This window comes from Triturus cristatus, chromosome 2_2 (genome assembly GCF_964204655.1).
Source record: "Triturus cristatus chromosome 2_2, aTriCri1.1, whole genome shotgun sequence".
Taxonomy (NCBI): Eukaryota; Metazoa; Chordata; class Amphibia; order Caudata; family Salamandridae; genus Triturus; species Triturus cristatus.
Window position 1 is genome coordinate 1,248,901,255 of NC_140582.1, and position 23,639 is coordinate 1,248,924,893.

General features: G+C 51.4%; 1 protein-coding gene across 1 annotated transcript in view; it reads left to right on the forward strand.

The window, feature by feature from the left end:
• Positions 1-23,639, forward strand: part of LOC146863513 (rho-related BTB domain-containing protein 2-like) — a 708,761-nt gene that overhangs the window by 507,337 nt on the left and 177,785 nt on the right. The gene's annotated exons all lie outside the window — the stretch shown is intronic.

Consider the following 23,639-nt stretch of genomic DNA (forward strand, 5'->3'; position numbering starts at 1 on the left):
TTTTCCGTGTCCCAGGTCTCTTGTAGCCTAATAATTTCACAACCTAATAAGCAGTCCCTCCACAGGGGATCTTGTGCTTTACTGTTAAGCCCGGCTATATTCCAGCTAAGGACCCTCGTACCTAAAAGCTGGGATGGCACTCCAGCTGAGCTATCCATATTTCCATCATTAACATTCCTCTCTATAGTCATAACATTTAGGGTGCCCTCAGCCCCCGTACATAATTGGATTTCATTTACCCCCTGGTCCTCCTCCATGGTCAGAATGGGAGCTTCCGTAATGGATATAGGAGGATCCCAATTAAAATCAAGTCAATCATTTGAGTCTAAGTCACTCAGAGGTTGAAAACGGTTAAATGTAGCAACACCATGGAGAAACTGCCCTTCAGTGCTGAATACTCTGCCCCTAGAGGGATCATTAATAGATTGCTTTGTTTGATGCCTATAAAAATATCCCAGTGGGCGGAGAGTAATACCCTGCTCAGTATGTGGCAGCAAGGAAGCTCTTAATAGAGCATTATTAACTAAGAATGGACTACTGAAGTTTATTATGACACAGTCCCCCTTAGTGTTTTTACGTGAGTGCCCTATCCATGAGACTCTCCTGGTAGTTAATATCTGATGTGATAATTGTACAGGGAACCCACACTGTTTATTTAACCACGAAACAGATTTATTCTTAAGAGATTCTGAGCCTTGTGCTCGGGAAGAGGGCTTTGAGGACCCTGCTGGACTAAAGGCAGCTGGGGGGACAGTACTGAGCCTTGGACCCGGGAAGAGTGCTGAAAGCACCCTGCTGGACTGGGAGCAGTTGGGAAGAGAGTACCAAGCCTTGGGCTTGTGAAAAGGGCAATACCCTGCTAAACAGAGGGAAAAGAGTACTGAGCCTTGGACTCTGGAAGTGTGCTGAAAGCACCCTGTTGGACTGGGGGCAGCAGGGGGGTGAGTACCGAGCCTTGGGCACGGAAAGTTAGCTGAGAGCACTCTTTTGCACTGGGAGATGCTGGGGAGAGGGTCCTGAAGCTTGGACTCGGGTAAGCGAGAACTCAAAGCACCCTGTTGGACTGAGGGCAGGAGGGGCGACAGAGTACCAAGCCTTGGGCATGGGAAGAGGGCTGAGAGCACCCTGCTGGACTAGAGGCAGCGGAGGGGAGAGTACTGAGCCTTGGGTATGGGAAGAAGGCTGAGAGCACCCTGCTGGACTGGGGCAGCAGGGGGGAGAGTACCGAGCCTTGGGCATGGGAGAGAGAGTACTGAGCCTTGTGCTTTGGAAGAGGGCTGAGAGCGCTCTGTTGGACTGGGGCAACAGGGGAGAGATTACCGAGCCTTGGGCTTGTGAAAAGGGCAATACCCTGCTAAACAGAGGGCAGCAGGGGAGAGAGTACTGAGCCTTGTATTTGGGAATAGAGCTGAGAGCACCCTGCTGGACTGGGGGCAGCAGGGGGAGAGTACCGAGCCTTGTGCTCGGGAAGAGGGCTTTGAGCCTTGGACATGGAAAGTGAGCTGAGGGCACCCTTTTGCACTGGGGGACGCCCTGGAGAGAGTCCTGAGGCTTGGGCTCGGGCAAGAGAGCTCAAAGCACCCTGTCAGACTGGGAGCAGGAGGGGAGAGAGTACCGAGCCTTGGGCACGGGAAGAGGACTGAGAGCACCTTGCTGGACTGGGGGCAGCAGGGGAGTGAGTACTGAGCCTTGAGCACGGAAAGAGGTCTGAGAGCACCCTGCTGGACTTGGGGCAGCAGGGCAGTGAGTACTGAGCCTTGGGCAAGGGAAGAGGGCTGAGAGCTGAGAGCACCCTGCTGGACTGGGGGCAGCAGGGGAGAGAGTACTGAGCCTTGAGCACGGGAAGAGAGCTGAGAGCACCCTGCTGGACTGGGGGCAGCAGGGGAGTGAGTACTGAGCCTTGAGCACGGGAAGAGGGCTGAGAGCTGAGAGCACCCTGCTGGACTGGGGGCAGCAGGGGAGTGAGTCCTGAGCCTTGGGCAAGGGAAGAGGGCTGAGAGCTGAGAGCACCCTGCTGGACTGGGGGCAGCAGGGGAGTGAGTCCTGAGCCTTGGGCAAGGGAAGAGGGCTGAGAGCTGAGAGCACCCTGCTGGACTGGGGGCAGCAGGGGAGTGAGTCCTGAGCCTTGGGCAAGGGAAGAGGGCTGAGAGCTGAGAGCACCCTGCTGGACTTGGGGGAATCAGGGGAGAGAGTACTGAGCCTTGGGCATGGGAAGAGGGCGAGAGCACCCTGGTGGACTGGGGGAAGCAGGGGAGACAGTACTGAGCCGTGGGCAAGGGAAGAGAGCTGAGAGCACCCTGCTGGACTGGGGGCAGCAGGGGAGAGAGTACTGAGCCTTGGGCACGGGAAGAGGGCTGAGAGCACCCTGGTGGACTGGGGGAAGCAGGGGAGACAGTACTGAGCCTTGAGCACGGAAAGAGGGCTGAGAGAACCATGCTGGACTGGGGGCATCATTATTATTATTATTTAGCATTTGTAGATCACATAGCTACCCAAGGGCATCCCAGCGCTAGAGTCTAGACAGAGGTTGTAGCTTCTGTTTATGAGGCTGATTGTTGGAATAGCCAGGTCTTGAGAAGTTTCTGGAAGTGGAGATAACGGGGGTCATGGGAGAGAGTACTGAGCTTTGGGCACGGGAAGAGAGCTGAGAGCACCCTGTTGGACTGGGGGAAGCAAGGAAGAAAGTACTGAGCTTTGGGCAGCATGGGAAGAAGGCTGATATTAAGCTGCTGGACTGAGGGCAATAGGGGAGAGATACTAAGCCTTGGGCACAGGAAAAGGGCTGAGAGCACCCTGCTGGACTTGGGACAGCAGGGGAGAGAGTACAGAGCCTTGGGCTCATGAAAAAGGCAATACCTTGCTAAACAGATGGCAGCAGGGGAGAGAATACTGTGCCTTGGACATTTGAAGAGGCCTGAGAGCTCCCTGCTGGAATGGGGCATCAGGGGAGAGAGTACTGAGCTTTGAGCTTGGGAAGAGAGCTCCCTGCTGGACTGTGGACAGCTTGGGAGAGAGTACCGAGCTTTGGGCACGGGAAGAGAGCTAAGAGTTCCCTGCTGGACTTGGGGCAGCAGAGGAGAGATTACAGATCCTTAGGCTCATGAAAAGGGCAACAACCTGCTGGACTGAGGGCAGCAGGGCAAAGAGAATTGAGCCTTGGGCATGGGAAGAGGGCTGAGAGCACCCTACTGGACTGGGGGCAGGAGGGCAGACAGTACTGAGCTGTGGGCATGGGAAGAGGGCTGTGAGACCACCCTGCTGGACTGGGGGCAATAGGGGAGAAAGTACTGAGCCGTGGGCATGGGAAGAGGGCTGAGAGCACCCTGCTGGACTAAAGGCATCAAGAGCAGAGTACTGAGCCTGGGCTTTAGAGAGGAGCTGAACAAATGAGGTGGTTCTGCGGGTAGTAGGCAGTAAGTCCTGAGCCTTAAATTCCAAAGGAAGCTGAGAACACCATGCTGAGCTGGAGCATCAGGGGTGGAGTACGGGGCTTGGGCGCAAGAAGTGGTCTGACAACTCCCTGCTAGTTCCTGGAAGTGTTGCATTAATATGGCTCGTGTGTTTCTTCTCTTTTTCGAAACTCATGTGGGGTCTCATTTCCATTCTCTGCCCACCAACCAAGATGCCTGTGCTTACTGAAAAGTTTAGACCCACTGTGATCATCAATAATATTATTAGTGTATAGGTTTACAACATGCTGAATTATATACTGGGGCTTTGAGTGAATGGTTCAATAGAGGTTTCAATGTAGCCACATTAATCGAAATAGTAGCCAAGAGGCAGGCCAACATGGTGGACGTAGCCTGATCGAGCTCCGTCCATCCACGCCATAATCCGCCCAAAATCCTACCTTGATCCTGCCCAGAGACGTCTCACATCGATGTTACGGCTGCCCCTACGTTCTGGTACCGCGACACTACTTCCGATGAGACGGTGAGCTGCGCTGTGGCTGCTGATTCCTGACATCCCCGCCTGGCGCACTATGGCATGCTTTTTTCGCAGCAGCCCGACCGGAGCCTGTGGGTTATAGCCGCGGGGGCTGTCGCCCGGAGCCGAAGGGGGTAGCGACGAGGTCCGCTGCCGGGCGCCCTGTGCCACTTGTGGAAGCCGGCGCCGGAGAGCCTGAACAAAGGAGGCGACGCTGGTTCCCTCCCCCCCTTCTTCTCAGGGCCGCCATCTTCCCCGCGCGGGCGGAGTACATGGGGTTAGCGGATCCCTGGAGTCTGTCCGGGTCCCGGAGGGCAGAGACACACCGGAGAGGACCATGGGCTAACTGGCGCCCTCTAGGTTATCCTGCTGCGGCTCGATCGGTGGGGGTGGCGTGCCCTGGCAGATTGGACCACACACGGCTGGTGCGGCACGGCGCTGGAGCCGGGTCGCGGCCTCAAGAGGTGAGCGGGAGGCTCGCGCCCTGCTCCCTGCTCCCTGTGACGCCTCGTGACTGCTGCTTCAGCCCTCCCCAACCCCACTCCTTCTTCTCCGATCCTTGGGATTCCCTTCCCTGCGACGGCCAGCATTGTGATTGCCGGTGCCTGGGAGCGCGTCGGGCCTTCCCCGGACTGCCCACTGATTTCAGCGGTGGGGACGGCGGCCTCTTTGTTGCACCGGCTGCCCTAGGCACGTGATGCACAAGTGCCAGTGGTGATTTGAGAGGGCCCTCGCTGGTTTTCCTGCTCTGTTGCTGGGCCCATGTGAGGCCTCCCTGGTGGGAGGTTGTGAGAAGTTGGCCTGGCATATGCTGTCCGCTAGTTATAGGGGACACCTTGCACCAGTCCAATTCGACTCTTAAGGTGATAGGTTAAAAGACAACCTTTAAAGAAAGCTATCCTAGTGGTAGCTGTGGAGAGCAGCCTTCAGGCTAAGTCTTGAAGGAGTGTTAAGCTTATTGTTTTACCATAGATAACCTCTTGAATAACCAAATGAAAGAGTAGTCCACACAGGTATATATATAAAATATATGTATTTATTCTAAGAATAATCCCACTAGTCTCTTTATGAGGCTGGAGGTAATGATACAATTCAAACAAGCATTGATAGTTACAATAAATAGCACTGGAATCATAGGGCCCCAGGGGGGGACCAAACCATATATCAAAAAAGTGGTATAAGAACCACAACAATTCTACAGACAATGCCTAGGGCATTTAGGGTCGCTGGCCCCTTGTGAAACCACCCAAGGTAGTGAGAAAGGGGACACACGAGAGACACGTGCAGTGGTGTAAGCTACTGTCGGGATCTCCATTAAAGCCTATGGAGAATGTCGCGGTTGAATTTTACAAGATTTAAAACATTTCTAGCAGGAGTTCAAGTTCAAGAGTTTAGAGTTAAGCTTTTGAAGGGCCCACTCCCACGAGAGTACCGAGGTACCACTGTTACCTGCCCCAGGGAAGCCGGGTGCATAGGTCGTTTTCGATGTCGGGTCGCGGGCTAATTTTCAATGGCAAAATGTGAAGAACCGCTGCTAGCAAGAAGCGTCGTCGATGTCGTGAAGATTGAAGATGTAGATCTTGAAGAGAAGGACCTGAAAGCAGAGGGGACAGAGTCTGGGTCACGGCACAGTGCCCAGGGGGCTCAGGAGAAAGAGCCCTTCAATGTCGGGTGCTTCCAGGTTGAAGACGGGTAGCTTGGATCGTCTGCCACGGGGTCCAGGAGGCTTCAAGGAAGGCCAGCTTCTGGAGGGCGACTGTCCCACGAAGGATGAGGGTCGCTGCGGTGTTAGTGGATTGGATCCACTAAGCCTTGGCAACCGCAATCCATGCAAGAATCACAAAACAGCTACTGGTGCAGACCCACAAGGTCTGAGCGAGGTCTCCAGCGAGGAGACTGAAGAGCAGGCCTGGAGCAACCAGGTGAACTCTTGGAAGTGAAGATTGACCTCCGCCAGGGCCCACCAGTCGAGAGACAAGGGACCGTGGGAGGCAGCAATTTGGCGTGCGTAAAAATGCGCCCACGGGTCGCCGGAGCGGGCTATGGCGTCGATCTTTAGCACTGGGGACCCTGTATTCACCTTTAGCCAAAGATTAGGGGAGTGTCCAGATCAGAGCCCACCAATGAGAGTTCAGGCGGGAAAGGGTGGCTACACCCTCTCCCCTTTGTGTGGTTTCCCGCCTGGGCAGGGGACAGGATGCCCCTGAACCGGTTTGAGGCGATGTATGCAGAAGTAGGTACTGGAGAAGCCTACGTGCAGGTCTGAAAGACATCCTATGGTGCACCCACCCAGTTCCAATCCACATAGTCTGTCTGGGGAGGTGGGAGCACCTCCCTGCAACAAGATCCCTATTGTCCAGCTGCCGTGGCTGGAGTTCTGCCCAGCAACAGGCAGCCAGAGTCGTGTGGGTGGCAGGTAGCATCCATTTTGTACTACGTGTGCACTTTTAAATTGGTGTCTAAATTCTGCCGCTTTTCCCATATCGCCCCTCTAGCAGGGGGGAATCATGCCCTCACTCCCATGGCTGGATTGGGGGTATGATTCCTACATGTTTGACACCAAACACGATATGGTTCTGTGTAGCCATTCTCGAGTTATCACGCTATCGCGATTACTTATAATGCGGTTAAGAGTATATGGTATGGCTGCACTACAAACAACCCAGTAATAGTTTTACGAAGGTTGCAGAGGGGCCCTACTCAGGTAGGGGTACCCCTCACACATATCTCAGCACCCTGCCTTGTAGGATTAGCAAGGCCTGCCTTAGGGGTGACCTATGAGGATATATGTGTTCTATTAAGTGGGATACAGGATACCTATATCCCTGTAAGGGGTGCAAGCACCACCTTACCCAGACTACAGTAGTGGTCTGGTGGTGTCATTGTGCCACCCCTGGGACAGCCATACAAACTAAGTGCTGCAGCCCCTGGTAGGCCTCTGAGGGACCCATGCCCTGGGTACCTAGGGTACCATCTACAAGGGGCTGATAGGGTGTCCTCAGTATCCAATTGGGATGTACCTAGGCATCTCACATCAGTTTAGAGAGGAAGCAGATAGGCTGGGGTCCTGGATAGCAGGGCCATAGCCTGGCTAGAGTAAAAAAACAGTCAAAACATCAGTAAAAAGTTGGGGGGAACTATGTAGTCGATGCCACTCTCCTACATAACCCCCCCCCCCCTCAAACGCAGGGACATTAAACTAACCTTGACCAGTTGAGTCTTCATGTTCTAAGTGGAAATATCTGGAGAGGCCATCTACATTGGCATGGTTGCTCCCAGGTCTATGTTCCACTGTATAGTCCATCCCCTGTAGAGAAATGGACCACCTGAGTAGTTTGGGGTTTTCACCCTTCATCTGTTTTAGCCATAGGAGGGGCTTAGGGTCGGTTTGAACAATGAAGTGAGTGCCAAACAAGTATGGCCTCAGCTTCTTCAAGGCCCAGACCACAGCAAAGGCCTCCCTCTCTATAGCTGACCAACGTTTCTCTCTGGGGGTCAACCTTCTGCTAATAAAAGCTACTGGTTGATCCTGGCCCTCTTCATTCAGTTGTGATAATACAGCACCTACCCCCACCTCAGAAGCATCAGTTTGAACTATGAATTCTTTGGAGTAGTTGGGGCTTTGGAGCACTGGAGCAGAGCACATTGCCTGTTTTAGGTCATCAAAAGCTTTCTGACAGCTGACAGTCCACTGAACTTTCTTGGGCATCCTCTTAGAGGTTAAGTCATTTAAGGAGGTCACAATGGAACCATATCCCTTGACAAATCTTCTGTAATAACCAGTCAGGCCTAAGAAAGCTCGGACCTGAGGCTGGGTGGTTGGAGCAACCCAGTCCATGATGGTCTGAATTTTGCTCTGTAGTGGTTGAACCTGGCCTCCACCTACAAGGTGGCCCAGGTACACAACCTGACTCTGCCCTATCTGGCACTTAGTAGCCTTGATAGTGAGTCCTGCCTTTTGCAGGGCTTTCAAAACTTTCCTCAGGTGGATCAGGTGATCTTCCCAAGTGGAGCTGAAGACAGCAATATCATCTAGCTATGCTGCACTAAAGTCATCCAGGCCTGAGAGGACTTGGTTCACCAACCTTTGAAAAGTGGCAGGTGCATTTTTCAAACCAAAGGGCATTACAATAAATTGATAATGCCCACCAGGGGTAGGAAATGCAGTTTTGGCTTTTGCATATTCAGCTAACCTTATCTGCCAGTAGCCTGCTGTCAGATCAAATGTGCTCAGATATTTGGCTGAGGCCAATTTATCTATGAGCTCATCTGCTCTGGGAATGGGATGTGTATCAGTCCTAGTGACTGCATTGAGTCCTCTGTAGTCTACACAGAACCTCATCTCTCTCTTGCCGCCTTGGGTGTGAGGTTTGGGTACCAGGACTACGGGGCTAGCCCAAGGGCTGTCTGAGGGCTCAATGACTCCCAATTCCAACATCTTTTGGACTTCTGTCCTTATGCAGTCCCTGACATGGTCAGGTTGCCTGTAGAGCTTATTCTTCACAGGCAGACTGTCCCCAGTGTCCACTTCATGAGTGCACCAGGTGGTCTGACTTGGAGTCAATGAAAACATATGCCTGAATGACTGGAGAACTTGTCTGCAGTCAGACTGTTGCTGGGCAGTGAGGCTGCCTGCCAAGGCTACACAATCTACTGACCCATCATCAGGGTTGTGAGAGAGCAGGTCTGGGAGAGGGTCACTCTCCTCCTGTCCCTCATCCGTTGCCATTAGCAAGCCCTTGTCAGACCTGTCCACATATGGTTTCAGTCTGTTTACATGAAGTACCCTGTGGGGACTTCTGGGAGTGCCAAGGTCCACCAAGTAGGTGACCTCGCCCTTCTTTTCCAATATGGTATGGGGTCCATTCCATTTGTCTTGGAGGGCTGCTGGGGCCACTGGCTCCAACACCCATACCTTCTGTCCTGGCTGGTACACCACCAGTACAGCCTTTTGGTCATGCCAGGCTTTTTGCAATTCCTGACTTGCCTCAAGGTTTGTTATCGCCTTCTTCATATACTCAGCCATCCGGGAGCGGAGACCAAGTACATAGTCCACAATATCCTGTTTAGGGGGTTTGAGAGGTAACTACCATCCCTCCTTCACTAGACAGAGTGGCCCTCTGACAGGGTGACCAAACAAAAGTTCAAAAGGGCTGTAACCAACCCCCTTCTGTGGCACCTTCCTGTATGCAAAGAGAAGGCAGGGCAGAAGAACATCCCATTTTCGCCTAAGCTTTTCTGGGAGCCCTTTGATCATACCCTTTAGGGTTTTGTTAAATCTCTCAACAAGCCCATTGCATTGAGGATGATAAGGAGTGGTGAAACTGTAGTTGACACCACACTCCTTCCACATTGCTTTGAGGTAGCTACTCATAAAGTTTGTACCTCGGTCAGACAAAACCTCCTTAGGGAAACCCACCCTGGAAAAGATTCCCAGGAGGGCCCTTGCCACCACAGGTGCTGTGATGGTCCTAAGGGGAATAGCTTCTGGGTATCTGGTGGCATGATCCACTACCACCAGAATAAACCTGTGCCCAGATGCTGTTGGTGGGTCAAGGGCACCAACAATGTCAATCCCTACCCGTTCAAATGGAACCCCCACCACAGGTAGTGGTATCAGGGGGGCCTTTGTGGATTTACCTACCTTGCCACTGGCCTGGCAGGTAATGCAAGAGCTACAGAAACTTACAGTCCTCACGCATTTGAGGCCAATGAAAGTGAGGGACAATTCTGTCCCATGTCTTATTTTGGCCTAGGTGTCCTGCTAAGGGAATATCATGGGCCAGTGTGAGTAGGAAACCCCTAAACTTCTGAGGTATGACCAACCTCCTGGCTGCACCAGGCTTGGGGTCTTGACCCTCAGAGTAAAGGAGTCCATCATCCCAATATATCTTATGGGTTCCACTAGCATTCCCAGCAGCCTCAGTAGCAGCCTGCTGTCTGAGGGGTTCAAGAGTGGGGCAGCTCTGCTGCTCCAGGCTCAAGTCTGCCCTAGAAGGTCCCCCTGTCCCCAAGAACTCAACCTGATCAGGCTCAAGTTCATCTGGGACAGTTCCTTCTTCAGGTGTCAGATCCTCTTCTGCTGTAAGAGTCTCTTCAGACTTATTCTGGGGGGAAGGCACTGCCTTACCCCTGCTACTCCTTCTCTTGGAAGGTCCTTGGTCCATTTTTCCAGGATCCAAGGCCTGTTCAGATTCTGTCAGCTTAGCTTTTGACCTTCTCAGGGCAAACACTTCTGCAGGGATACCCAGCATCGCTGCATGGGTAGTCAGCTCCTCCTCAGCCCATGCCGAGGTCTCCAAATCATTCCCTAGCAAACATTCTACTGGTAGTTCTGCACTCACCACAACCTTCTTTAGGCCAGTTACCCCTCCCCAAGAGAAGTTAACAACTCCCAGAGCATGGTTATTACTTGCATTGCTTGCATTGGTCACTTGGTAAGTTTCTCCAAATATGGTCTGGCTAGGGTCCACAAGGTCCTTAGTCACCATGGTGACACTAGCCCCTGTGTCCCTGTAAGCTAGAGACTCCCTTCCATTTATTCTAGGCTGTTGCTTGTATTTTCCCAGACCACTGGGACTCACAAATAGGGACAGGTCCCCATCACAAACCAATACAGCCTGAGTAGGCATTCTGACTAGGCCAGAGTCCTCTCCAGATCCCAGGGTCAACCCTACTATACCCTTGTTCTGTGTACCACCACCTATAGCTGGACTAGGGGGAACAGATGCCTTAAGGGCAGGTGTAGTGGTACTTGTGGTGTCTTTGGCCTTATTACAGTCTGAAGTCCAATGGGTTTTCTGTTTACAGATTTTACACCATGGCTTCCTTGGCTGCTTAGCTTTGTTGGATTGGGAGTTATCAGATGCTGATTTTTGGGGGCCTGTTTCAATACTGCTGGTCTTTTCCCTTTTCAGAGTTTTTGGCATCTTCCTTTTTAGTTGCACCCCCCAAGGGCTGGACCTTTTGCTTGATCCTGGTTCTGACCCACTTGTCTGCCTTCTTTCCCAATTCTTGGGAAGAGGTCAGATCTGAGTCCACCAGGTGCTGATGCAATAGCTGATTCTGACAATTATTAAGGATCTGCTCCCTCATGATGAGATTGTATAATCCTTGGTAATCATTTACTTTACTGCCAGTTAACCAACCTTCCAGAGCCTTAGTAGCACAATCTACAAAGTCTACCCAATCTTGATTCTGTGCTTTTTGGGTATCTCTGAACTTTAACCTGTATTGATCAGTGGTTAGACCAAACCCATCTATCAAAGCATCTCTCAAGATATAATAATCATCTGCATCCTCTTCTCTTACAGAGAGGAGCTTGTCTCTACCTTTGTCTGCAAAGGAGAGCCATAAGATTGCTGCCCACTGCTCTACTGGGACCCTCTGAACTTACTTTACAGGCCCTCTCAAGTGCAGTTATCCACTTATGGATGCCATCCCCTGTCTGATAGGGGGGCACAATCTTATGCAGGTTCCTATTGTCAGGAGCTTTCTCTCTAACTCTAGGGGTATTATTACTGCAACCAGGGGTCTCTAGGCCCCATTTACTTAAAGCTTTCTGAAGCTCCAGGGACTCCCTGTCTAATGCTAACTCTTCTCTTCTGAGCTGAAGCTTGGCTTGCTCAAACTGGATCAATCTACATTTCCTCTCTTGGGAGAATTCTCTTCTCTGAGAAGAGGCAGAGGTCCTTTTGGATCTCCCAGAATGGTTAGACTCCTCTCAGGGGGATCTGTTCCTTCTGTTTGGATCCACCACTTTCCCATTAGTGATGGAGGGAGTGCCTCTTAGGCCATCACCTCCATGTTGTGAGTGGTCTGGTTCATCCAGGTCAAGTTCAACTTCCTCTTCCTGGTCCTCATCAGAGTCCACCACCTGGGTGTCCTCTTCTGTGGGATACCCACCCAACCTGTCTACCCCCTCAGACACTAGAGTCTGCTTGAAGTCTGCAATAAGCAGGATTTCCCTGAGACGCTGAGTGTTGGCACCTTTTGTTTGTCTTCAGTTGTCTAGTAGTGCACATCTCCCTAAGCTCAGCAAAAGAGAGGTTGTCATACCTGTTGACTGGGACCCTCTGTGGTCCTTCCAGGGCCTTATGGGTTCCTGAACCTAAAGACATTTCTAGTGTAGTGGTACTGGTGTATCTACCTACACTAGGTGTGGCCTACTGAACCCTTTCTTGAGTTGTAGTCAAGGTGTGCTAAGCCCTCTACACACAACTCTTAAGTTCAGTAGAACTTATTGTATTCTAAGCTTAAATTTATATGTACCTTTAGTACCAAGTGGCTTTCACTTTAGAAATTCAATTTGTTATCTGGTAAAACAATGGCAAGCTTGAATCCAACCGCTGCACACCAATGTGAGAAGTTGGCCTGGCATATGCTGCCCACTAGTTATAGGGGACACCTTGCACCAGTCCAATTCGACTCTTAAGGTGATAGGTTAAAAGACAACCTTTAAAGAAAGCTATCCTAGTGGTAGCTGTGGAGAGCAGCCTTCAGCCTAAGTCTTGAAGGAGTGTTAAGCTTATTGTTTTACCATAGATAACCTCTTGAATAACCAAATGAAAGAGTAGTCCACACAGGTATATATATAAAATATATGTATTTATTCTAAGAATAATCCCACTAGTCTCTTTATGAGGCTGGAGGTAATGATACAATTCAAACAAGCATTGATAGTTACAATAAATAGCACTGGAATCATAGGGCCCCAGGGGGGGACCAAACCATATATCAAAAAAGTGGTATAAGAACCACAACAATTCTACAGACAATGCCTAGGGCATTTAGGGTCGCTGGCCCCTTGTGAAACCACCCAAGGTAGTGAGAAAGGGGACACACGAGAGACACGTGCAGTGGTGTAAGCTACTGTCGGGATCTCCATTAAAGCCTATGGAGAATGTCGCGGTTGAATTTTACAAGATTTAAAACATTTCTAGCAGGAGTTCAAGTTCAAGAGTTTAGAGTTAAGCTTTTGAAGGGCCCACTCCCACGAGAGTACCGAGGTACCACTGTTACCTGCCCCAGGGAAGCCGGGTGCATAGGTCGTTTTCGATGTCTGGTCGCGGGCTGATTTTCAATGGCAAAATGTGAAGAACCGCTGCTAGCAAGAAGCGTCGTCGATGTCGTGAAGATTGAAGATGTAGATCTTGAAGAGAAGGACCTGAAAGCAGAGGGGACAGAGTCTGGGTCACGGCACAGTGCCCAGGGGGCTCAGGAGAAAGAGCCCTTCAATGTCGGGTGCTTCCAGGTTGAAGACTGGTAGCTTGGATCGTCTGCCACGGGGTCCAGGAGGCTTCAAGGAAGGCCAGCTTCTGGAGGGCGACTGTCCCACGAAGGATGAGGGTCGCTGCGGTGTTAGTGGATTGGATCCACTAAGCCTTGGCAACCGCAATCCACGCAAGAATCACAAAACAGCTACTGGTGCAGACCCACAAGGTCTGAGCGAGGTCTCCAGCGAGGAGACTGAAGAGCAGGCCTGGAGCAACCAGGGGAACTCTTGGAAGTGAAGATTGACCTCCGCCAGGGCCCACCACTCGAGAGACAAGGGACCGTGGGAGGCAGCAATTTGGCGTGCGTAAAAATGCGCCCACGGGTCGCCGGAGCGGGCTAGGGCGTCGATCTTTAGCACAGATGATGCTGAGCGGTTGGCTCAATAATGGGCCAAAGCACAACTTCCCCACTCGTCGGGTTTGTGTGCTGTGCAAGAGGTGGCCGATGTCCTGGGGTATTGGGGATCTCGGCACCCACGGGGTCCACGGAGCTGAGCTTTGCTGTGCACACTCACTGACCTCTGAGATGCTTGGAGCCCCACCTCAAGGTAGGAAAGTGTCGTCGATGTCGGTAGGAGCAGCGAAGTTCCAACCGGGTCACTTGCAGTGTTTCAGGTGCCTGCCAAGCAGGGGGGTAACTCCTTTACCCCAAGGGAGATTTCTTCATTCAGCTGTGCGGCAGCAAGTCGAAGTTCAAGTCTGTAAAGTCCAAGAATAATCTGAGGCTCTGGGGACCCTGTATTCACCTTTAGCCAAAGATTAGGGGAGTGTCCAGATCAGAGCCCACCAATGAGAGTTCAGGCGGGAAAGGGTGGCTACACCCTCTCCCCTTTGTGTGGTTTCCCGCCTGGGCAGGGGACAGGATGCCCCTGAACCGGTTTGAGGCGATGTATGCAGAAGTAGGTACTGGAGAAGCCTACGTGCAGGTCTGAAAGACATCCTATGGTGCACCCACCCAGTTCCAATCCACATAGTCTGTCTGGGGAGGTGGGAGCACCTCCCTGCAACAAGATCCCTATTGTCCAGCTGCCGTGGCTGGAGTTCTGCCCAGCAACAGGCAGCCAGAGTCGTGTGGGTGGCAGGTAGCATCCATTTTGTACTACGTGTGCACTTTTAAATTGGTGTCTAAATTCTGCCGCTTTTCCCATATCGCCCCTCTAGCAGGGGGGAATCATGCCCTCACTCCCATGGCTGGATTGGGGGTATGATTCCTACATGTTTGACACCAAACACGATATGGTTCTGTGTAGCCATTCTCGAGTTATCACGCTATCGCGATTACTTATAATGCGGTTAAGAGTATATGGTATGGCTGCACTACAAACAACCCAGTAATAGTTTTACGAAGGTTGCAGAGGGGCCCTACTCAGGTAGGGGTACCCCTCACACATATCTCAGCACCCTGCCTTGTAGGATTAGCAAGGCCTGCCTTAGGGGTGATCTATGAGGATATATGTGTTCTATTAAGTGGGATACAGGATACCTATATCCCTGTAAGGGGTGCAAGCACCACCTTACCCAGACTACAGTAGTGGTCTGGTGGTGTCAGTTTGTATGGCTGTCCCAGGGGTGGCACAATAAGTGCTGCAGCCCCTGGTAGGCCTCTGAGGGACCCATGCCCTGGGTACCTAGGGTACCATCTACAAGGGGCTGATAGGGTGTCCTCAGTATCCAATTGGGATGTACCTAGGGTTCTCACATCAGTTTAGAGAGGAAGCAGATAGGCTGGGGTCCTGGATAGCAGGGCCACAGCCTGGCTAGAGTAAAAAAACAGTCAAAACATCAGTAAAAAGTTGGGGGGAACTATGTAGTCGATGCCACTCTCCTACATAACCCCCCCCCCTCAAACGCAGGGACATTAAACTAACCTTGACCAGTTGAGTCTTCATGTTCTAAGTGGAAATATCTGGAGAGGCCATCTACATTGGCATGGTTGCTCCCAGGTCTATGTTCCACTGTATAGTCCATCCCCTGTAGAGAAATGGACCACCTGAGTAGTTTGGGGTTTTCACCCTTCATCTGTTTTAGCCATAGGAGGGGCTTAGGGTCGGTTTGAAAAATGAAGTGAGTGCCAAACAAGTATGGCCTCAGCTTCTTCAAGGCCCAGACCACAGCAAAGGCCTCCCTCTCTATAGCTGACCAACGTTTCTCTCTGGGGGTCAACCTTCTGCTAATAAAAGCTACTGGTTGATCCTGGCCCTCTTCATTCAGTTGTGATAATACAGCACCTACCCCCACCTCAGAAGCATCAGTTTGAACTATGAATTCTTTGGAGTAGTTGGGGCTTTGGAGCACTGGAGCAGAGCACATTGCCTGTTTTAGGTCATCAAAAGCTTTCTGACAGCTGACAGTCCACTGAACTTTCTTGGGCATCCTCTTAGAGGTTAAGTCATTTAAGGAGGTCACAATGGAACCATATCCCTTGACAAATCTTCTGTAATAACCAGTCAGGCCTAAGAAAGCTCGGACCTGAGGCTGGGTGGTTGGAGCAACCCAGTCCATGATGGTCTGAATTTTGCTCTGTAGTGGTTGAACCTGGCCTCCACCTACAAGGTGGCCCAGGTACACAACCTGACTCTGCCCTATCTGGCACTTAGTAGCCTTGATAGTGAGTCCTGCCTTTTGCAGGGCTTTCAAAACTTTCCTCAGGTGGATCAGGTGATCTTCCCAAGTGGAGCTGAAGACAGCAATATCATCTAGCTATGCTGCACTAAAGTCATCCAGGCCTGAGAGGACTTGGTTCACCAACCTTTGAAAAGTGGCAGGTGCATTTTTCAAACCAAAGGGCATTACAATAAATTGATAATGCCCACCAGGGGTAGGAAATGCAGTTTTGGCTTTTGCATATTCAGCTAACCTTATCTGCCAGTAGCCAGCTGTCAGATCAAATGTGCTCAGATATTTGGCTGAGGCCAATTTATCTATGAGCTCATCTGCTCTGGGAATGGGATGTGTATCAGTCCTAGTGACTGCATTGAGTCCTCTGTAGTCTACACAGAACCTCATCTCTCTCTTGCCGCCTTGGGTGTGAGGTTTGGGTACCAGGACTACGGGGCTAGCCCAAGGGCTGTCTGAGGGCTCAATGACTCCCAATTCCAACATCTTTTGGACTTCTGTCCTTATGCAGTCCCTGACATGGTCAGGTTGCCTGTAGAGCTTATTCTTCACAGGCAGACTGTCCCCAGTGTCCACTTCATGAGTGCACCAGGTGGTCTGACTTGGAGTCAGTGAAAACATATGCCTGAATGACTGGAGAACTTGTCTGCAGTCAGACTGTTGCTGGGCAGTGAGGCTGCCTGCCAAGGCTACACAATCTACTGACCCATCATCAGGGTTGTGAGAGAGCAGGTCTGGGAGAGGGTCACTCTCCTCCTGTCCCTCATCCGTTGCCATTAGCAAGCCCTTGTCAGACCTGTCCACATATGGTTTCAGTCTGTTTACATGAAGTACCCTGTGGGGACTTCTGGGAGTGCCAAGGTCCACCAAGTAGGTGACCTCGCCCTTCTTTTCCAATATGGTATGGGGTCCATTCCATTTGTCTTGGAGGGCTGCTGGGGCCACTGGCTCCAACACCCATAACTTCTGTCCTGGCTGGTACACCACCAGTACAGCCTTTTGGTCATGCCAGGCTTTTTGCAATTCCTGACTTGCCTCAAGGTTTGTTGTCGCCTTCTTCATATACTCAGCCATCCGGGAGCGGAGACCAAGTACATAGTCCACAATATCCTGTTTAGGGGGTTTGAGAGGTAACTACCATCCCTCCTTCACTAGACAGAGTGGCCCTCTGACAGGGTGACCAAACAAAAGTTCAAAAGGGCTGTAACCAACCCCCTTCTGTGGCACCTTCCTGTATGCAAAGAGAAGGCAGGGCAGAAGAACATCCCATTTTCGCCTAAGCTTTTCTGGGAGCCCTTTGATCATACCCTTTAGGGTTTTGTTAAATCTCTGTGTGGTGAAACTGTAGTTGACACCACACTCCTTCCACATTGCTTTGAGGTAGCTACTCATAAAGTTTGTACCTCGGTCAGACAAAACCTCCTTAGGGAAATCCACCCTGGAAAAGATTCCCAGGAGGGCCCTTGCCACCACAGGTGCTGTGATGGTCCTAAGGGGAATAGCTTCTGGGTATCTGGTGGCATGATCCACTACCACCAGAATAAACCTGTGCCCAGATGCTGTTGGTGGGTCAAGGGCACCAACAATGTCAATCCCTACCCGTTCAAATGGAACCCCCACCACAGGTAGTGGTATCAGGGGGGCCTTTGTGGATTTACCTACCTTGCCACTGGCCTGGCAGGTAATGCAAGAGCTACAGAAACTTACAGTCCTCACGCATTTGAGGCCAATGAAAGTGAGGGACAATTCTGTCCCATGTCTTATTTTGGCCTAGGTGTCCTGCTAAGGGAATATCATGGGCCAGTGTGAGTAGGAAACCCCTAAACTTCTGAGGTATGACCAACCTCCTGGCTGCACCAGGCTTGGGGTCTCGACCCTCAGAGTAAAGGAGTCCATCATCCCAATATATCTTATGGGTTCCACTAGCATTCCCAGCAGCCTCAGTAGCAGCCTGCTGTCTGAGGGGTTCAAGAGTGGGGCAGCTCTGCTGCTCCAGGCTCAAGTCTGCCCTAGAAGGTCCCCCTGTCCCCAAGAACTCAACCTGATCAGGCTCAAGTTCATCTGGGACAGTTCCTTCTTCAGGTGTCAGATCCTCTTCTGCTGTAAGAGTCTCTTCAGACTTATTCTGGGGGGAAGGCACTGCCTTACCCCTGCTACTCCTTCTCTTGGAAGGTCCTTGGTCCATTTTTCCAGGATCCAAGGCCTGTTCAGATTCTGTCAGCTTAGCTTTTGACCTTCTCAGGGCAAACACTTCTGCAGGGATACCCAGCATCGCTTCATGGGTAGTCAGCTCCACCTCAGCCCATGCTGAGGTCTCCAAATCATTCCCTAGCAAACATTCTACTGGTAGTTCTGCACTCACCACAACCTTCTTTAGGCCAGTTACCCCTCCCCAAGAGAAGTTAACAACTCACAGAGCATGGTTATTACTTGCATTGCTTGCATTGGTCACTTGGTAAGTTTCTCCAAGTATGGTCTGGCTAGGGTCCACAAGGTCCTTAGTCACCATGGTGACACTAGCCCCTGTGTCCCTGTAAGCTAGAGACTCCCTTCCATTTATTCTAGGCTGTTGCTTGTATTTGCCCAGACCACTGGGACTCACAAATAGGGACAGGTCCCCATCACAAACCAATACAGCCTGAGTAGGCATTCTGACTAGGCCAGAGTCCTCTCCAGATCCCAGGGTCAACCCTACTATACCCTTGTTCTGTGTACCACCACCTATACCTGGACTAGGGGGAACAGATGCCTTAAGGGCAGGTGTAGTGGTACTTGTGGTGTCTTTGGCCTTATTACAGTCTGAAGTCCAATGGGTTTTCTGTTTACAGATTTTACACCATGGCTTCCTTGGCTGCTTAGCTTTGTTGGATTGGGAGTTATCAGATGCTGATTTTTGGGGGCCTGTTTCAATACTGCTGGTCTTTTCCCTTTTCAGAGTTTTTGGCATCTTCCTTTTTAGTTGCACCCCCCAAGGGCTGGACCTTTTGCTTGATCCTGGTTCTGACCCACTTGTCTGCCTTCTTTCCCAATTCTTGGGAAGAGGTCAGATCTGAGTCCACCAGGTGCTGATGCAATAGCTGATTCTGACAATTATTAAGGATCTGCTCCCTCATGATGAGATTGTATAATCCTTGGTAATCATTTACTTTACTGCCAGTTAACCAACCTTCCAGAGCCTTAGTAGCACAATCTACAAAGTCTACCCAATCTTGATTCTGTGCTTTTTGGGTATCTCTGAACTTTAACCTGTATTGATCAGTGGTTAGACCAAACCCATCTATCAAAGCATCTCTCAAGATATAATAATCATCTGCATCCTCTTCTCTTACAGAGAGGAGCTTGTCTCTACCTTTGTCTGCAAAGGAGAGCCATAAGATTGCTGCCCACTGCTCTACTGGGACCCTCTGAACTTACTTTACAGGCCCTCTCAAGTGCAGTGATCCACTTATGGATGCCATCCCCTGTCTGATAGGGGGGCACAATCTTATGCAGGTTCCTATTGTCAGGAGCTTTCTCTCTAACTCTAGGGGTATTATTACTGCAACCAGGGGTCTCTAGGCCCCATTTACTTAAAGCTTTCTGAAGCTCCAGGGACTCCCTGTCTAATGCTAACTCTTCTCTTCTGAGCTGAAGCTTGGCTTGCTCAAACTGGATCAATCTACATTTCCTCTCTTGGGAGAATTCTCTTCTCTGAGAAGAGGCAGAGGTCCTTTTGGATCTCCCAGAATGGTTAGACTCCTCTGAGGGGGATCTGTTCCTTCTGTTTGGATCCACCACTTTCCCATTAGTGATGGAGGGAGTGCCTCTTAGGCCATCACCTCCATGTTGTGAGTGGTCTGGTTCATCCAGGTCAAGTTCAACTTCCTCTTCCTGGTCCTCATCAGAGTCCACCACCTGGGTGTCCTCTTCTGTGGGATACCCACCCAACCTGTCTACCCCCTCAGACACTAGAGTCTGCTTGAAGTCTGCAATAAGCAGGATTTCCCTGAGACGCTGAGTGTTGGCACCTTTTGTTTGTCTTCAGTTGTCTAGTAGTGCACATCTCCCTAAGCTCAGCAAAAGAGAGGTTGTCATACCTGTTGACTGGGACCCTCTGTGGTCCTTCCAGGGCCTTATGGGTTCCTGAACCTAAAGACATTTCTAGTGTAGTGGTACTGGTGTATCTACCTACACTAGGTGTGGCCTACTGAACCCTTTCTTGAGTTGTAGTCAAGGTGTGCTAAGCCCTCTACACACAACTCTTAAGTTCAGTAGAACTTATTGTATTCTAAGCTTAAATTTATATGTACCTTTAGTACCAAGTGGCTTTCACTTTAGAAATTCAATTTGTTATCTGGTAAAACAATGGCAAGCTTGAATCCAACCGCTGCACACCAATGTGAGAAGTTGGCCTGGCATATGCTGTCCACTAGTTATAGGGGACACCTTGCACCAGTCCAATTCGACTCTTAAGGTGATGGGTTAAAAGACAACCTTTAAAGAAAGCTATCCTAGTGGTAGCTGTGGAGAGCAGCCTTCAGCCTAAGTCTTGAAGGAGTGTTAAGCTTATTGTTTTACCATAGATAACCTCTTGAATAACCAAATGAAAGAGTAGTCCACACAGGTGTATATATATATAAAATATATGTATTTATTCTAAGAATAATCCCACTAGTCTCTTTATGAGGCTGGAGGTAATGATACAATTCAAACAAGCATTGATAGTTACAATAAATAGCACTGGAATCATAGGGCCCCAGGGGGGGGACCAAACCATATATCAAACAAGCATTTGCAATGCAATAGGTCTCGCATTTATAAGAGTTTGAGCTATTGGCATTGTAAAATTACAATGCCTTTTATTTATGTTTTGGTTTTAAAACAAATAAAAGGCATTGTCATTTACAATGTCAGTAGCATAAACTCGCATAAAAGCAGTGTGTGGAGTGCAGCGGTGTGTGGAGTGCAGCGGTGTGTGGAGTGCAGCGGTGTGTGGAGTGCAGCGGTGTGTGGAGTGCAGCGGTGTGTGGAGTGCAGCGGTGTGTGGAGTGCAGCGGTGTGTGGCGTGCAGCGGTGTGTGGCGTGCAGCGGTGTGTGGCGTGCAGCGGTGTGTGGCGTGCAGCGGTGTGTGGCGTGCAGCGGTGTGTGGCGTGCAGCGGTGTGTGGCGTGCAGCGGTGTGTGGCGTGCAGCGTGCAGCGGTGTGTGGCGTGCAGCGTGCAGCAGTGTCGTGCAGCGTGCAGCAGTGTCGTGCAGCGTGCAGCAGTGTCGTGCAGCGTGCAGCAGTGTCGTGCAGCGTGCAGCAGTGTCGTGCAGCGTGCAGCAGTGTGGCGCGTGCAGCAGTGTCGTGCAGCGTGCAGCAGTGTCGTGCAGCGTGCAGCAGTGTCGTGCAGCGTGCAGCAGTGTGGCGCGTGCAGCAGTGTGGCGCGTGCAGCAGTGTGTGTGTAAGAATGTCGCCCTGCTGGGTCGGTCCCTTCCCTCCCCTTTTGTCCCTGCTGGAGAAAATAGGGGCGGTAGGACTGTTTGGCGAGTTACTTTTCTTTGTTTTATTGTCAGCGACCAATAAAGTTTTGGGTTGGAAAAACAAAGAAAACAAACAAGTAGCGTGGAGGCTAAGGAAAATACAAATGTCATTCTGTTTTTGAGGGTCGGTCATCTCTGTCTTCACTTCTTGGTCCTGGACTGTGGCAACCGAGGTAAAGCAGCTCCGGGAGATCAGTCGGGACAAAATAAGGGAAAAGACAGAGAAATAAAAGGAGCTTTTAGTCACTTGTCTATTGGTATACAAAGGGGTAGGGTTGTGCACACCGCCACCAGTGTCCCTAGCTGTGCCGTGCCTAGGGTGAGGGTCCTTTATGGTGCTCCGTCGGTTGTGGCCCTCCGACCCGCCCACCACTTCTTAATTAAAAAGGAGGGAGTAAAGGCCACTTGCCTGTCTCCACGACCCTCCAGGGCCGTGGTATGGGGAGAACCCGCCTTCTTCTCTTCTGTTGGAGGACCGGTCTCTTTCGCCTTGAAGGGGAGGGCGTCCCCTGTCCCCGTGGTTTTTTTCTCTGCGTGGCCTCCTTCCAGCACGTCCTGCAGGGCGTCCTCGCTCGAGGATGGCGCTTCCGTCGCTGTCTTCTCTTCCTCCGGGCTCCGCGTCTCGTCCGTACACCGGCGTTCTCCTCGAGAGCCTCGACCCTCCTCTTCTTCCGTTTTTACGATTCCGGCGGCAGGCGCCGCCCCCGCTAGACCGCTGCTATTTCTTCCTGTTGTGGCCGCCTCGGCGGCCATGTTGGGTGTATCGGCTACGGCCGAAACAGCGACCTCATCACAGTGTGGCGTGCAGTAGTGTGCGGCGTGCAGTAGTGTGCGGCGTGCAGTAGTGTGCGGCGTGCAGCAGTGTGCGGCGTGCAGCAGTGTATGGCGTGGTTTGTAAACAACAAGAAAAGCGGACATCAAAGGAAGGGTGGGAGGGAACGAGCATATGGGGTGTGAGTTATAACGAAAGTTAATTGTTGTAAGAGGGGATGCAGGAAGTGAGGCGGAGCGCGCGCTGGCGAAAGCAGTCTGCTGCTTTCAAGTCCGATGCCAGCTTAGCGCTTGAATGCCTCACATGCACTGGCCATAAACCGCATTCCTAAGGTCTTGTGCCCCTTACTAAATCCCTCTGAATGCGTGAGGCGGCGCACGCGTAGGAAGTATCTGGTGGCAAATGGAATGCGCGTGGTTGTGCGCGTAACCGCCACCCGATCCGCCTGGGACGCCTTTGGGGGCATTTTCTGAAGCCCCTACATAAGTCTCGCTGAGCGCTCGCTTACGCGATAGCCAGGCGAGACCTAAACAGTGGTATAAGAACCACGACAATTCTACAGACTATGCCTAGGGCATTTCGGGTCGCTGGCCCCTTGTGAAACCACCCAAGGTAGTGAGGAAGGGGACCCACGGGAGACGCGTGCAGTGGTGTAAGCTACTGTCGGGATCTCTATTAAAGCCTATGGAGAATGTCGTGGTTGAATTTTACAAGATTTAAAACACTTCTAGCAGGAGTTCAAGTTCAAGACTTTAGAGTTAAGCTTTTGAAGGGGCCACACCCACGAGAGTACCGAGGTACCACTGTTACCTGCCCCAGGTCGTTTTCGATGTCGGGTCGCGGGCTGATTTTCAATGGCAAAACGTGAAGAGCCGCTTCTAGCAAGAAGCGTCGTCGATGTCGTGAAGATTGAAGATGTATATCTTGAAGAGAAGGACCTGAAAGCAGAGGGGACAGAGTCTGGGTCACGGCACAGTGACCAGGGGGCTCAGGAGAAAGAGCCCTTCAATGTCGGGTGCTTACATGTGGAAGGTGGGTAGCTTGGATCGTCAGCCATGGGGTCCAGGAGGCTTCAAGGAAGGCCAGCTTCTGGAGGGCGACTGTCCCACGAAGGATGAGGGTTGCTGCGGTGTTAGTGTCTGGATTGGATCCACTAAGCCTTGGCAACCGCAACCCACGCAAGAATCACAAAACAGCTACTGGTGCAGACCCTCAAGGTCTGAGCGAGGTCTCCAGCGAGGAGACTGAAGAGCAGGCCTGGAGCAACCAGGGGAACTCTTGGAAGTAAAGATTGACCTCCGCCAGGGCCCACCAGTCGAGAGACAAGGGACCGCGGGAGGCATCAATTTGGCGTGCGTAAAGATGCGCCCACGGGTCGCCGGAGCGGGCAAGGGCGTCGATCTTTGGCACAGATGATGCTGAGAGGTTGGCTCAATAATGGGCCAAAGCACAACTTCCCCACTCGTCGGGTTCGTGTGCTGTGCAAGAGGTGGCCGGTGTCCTGGGGTATTGGGGATCTCGGCACCCACGGGGTCCACGGTGCTGAGCT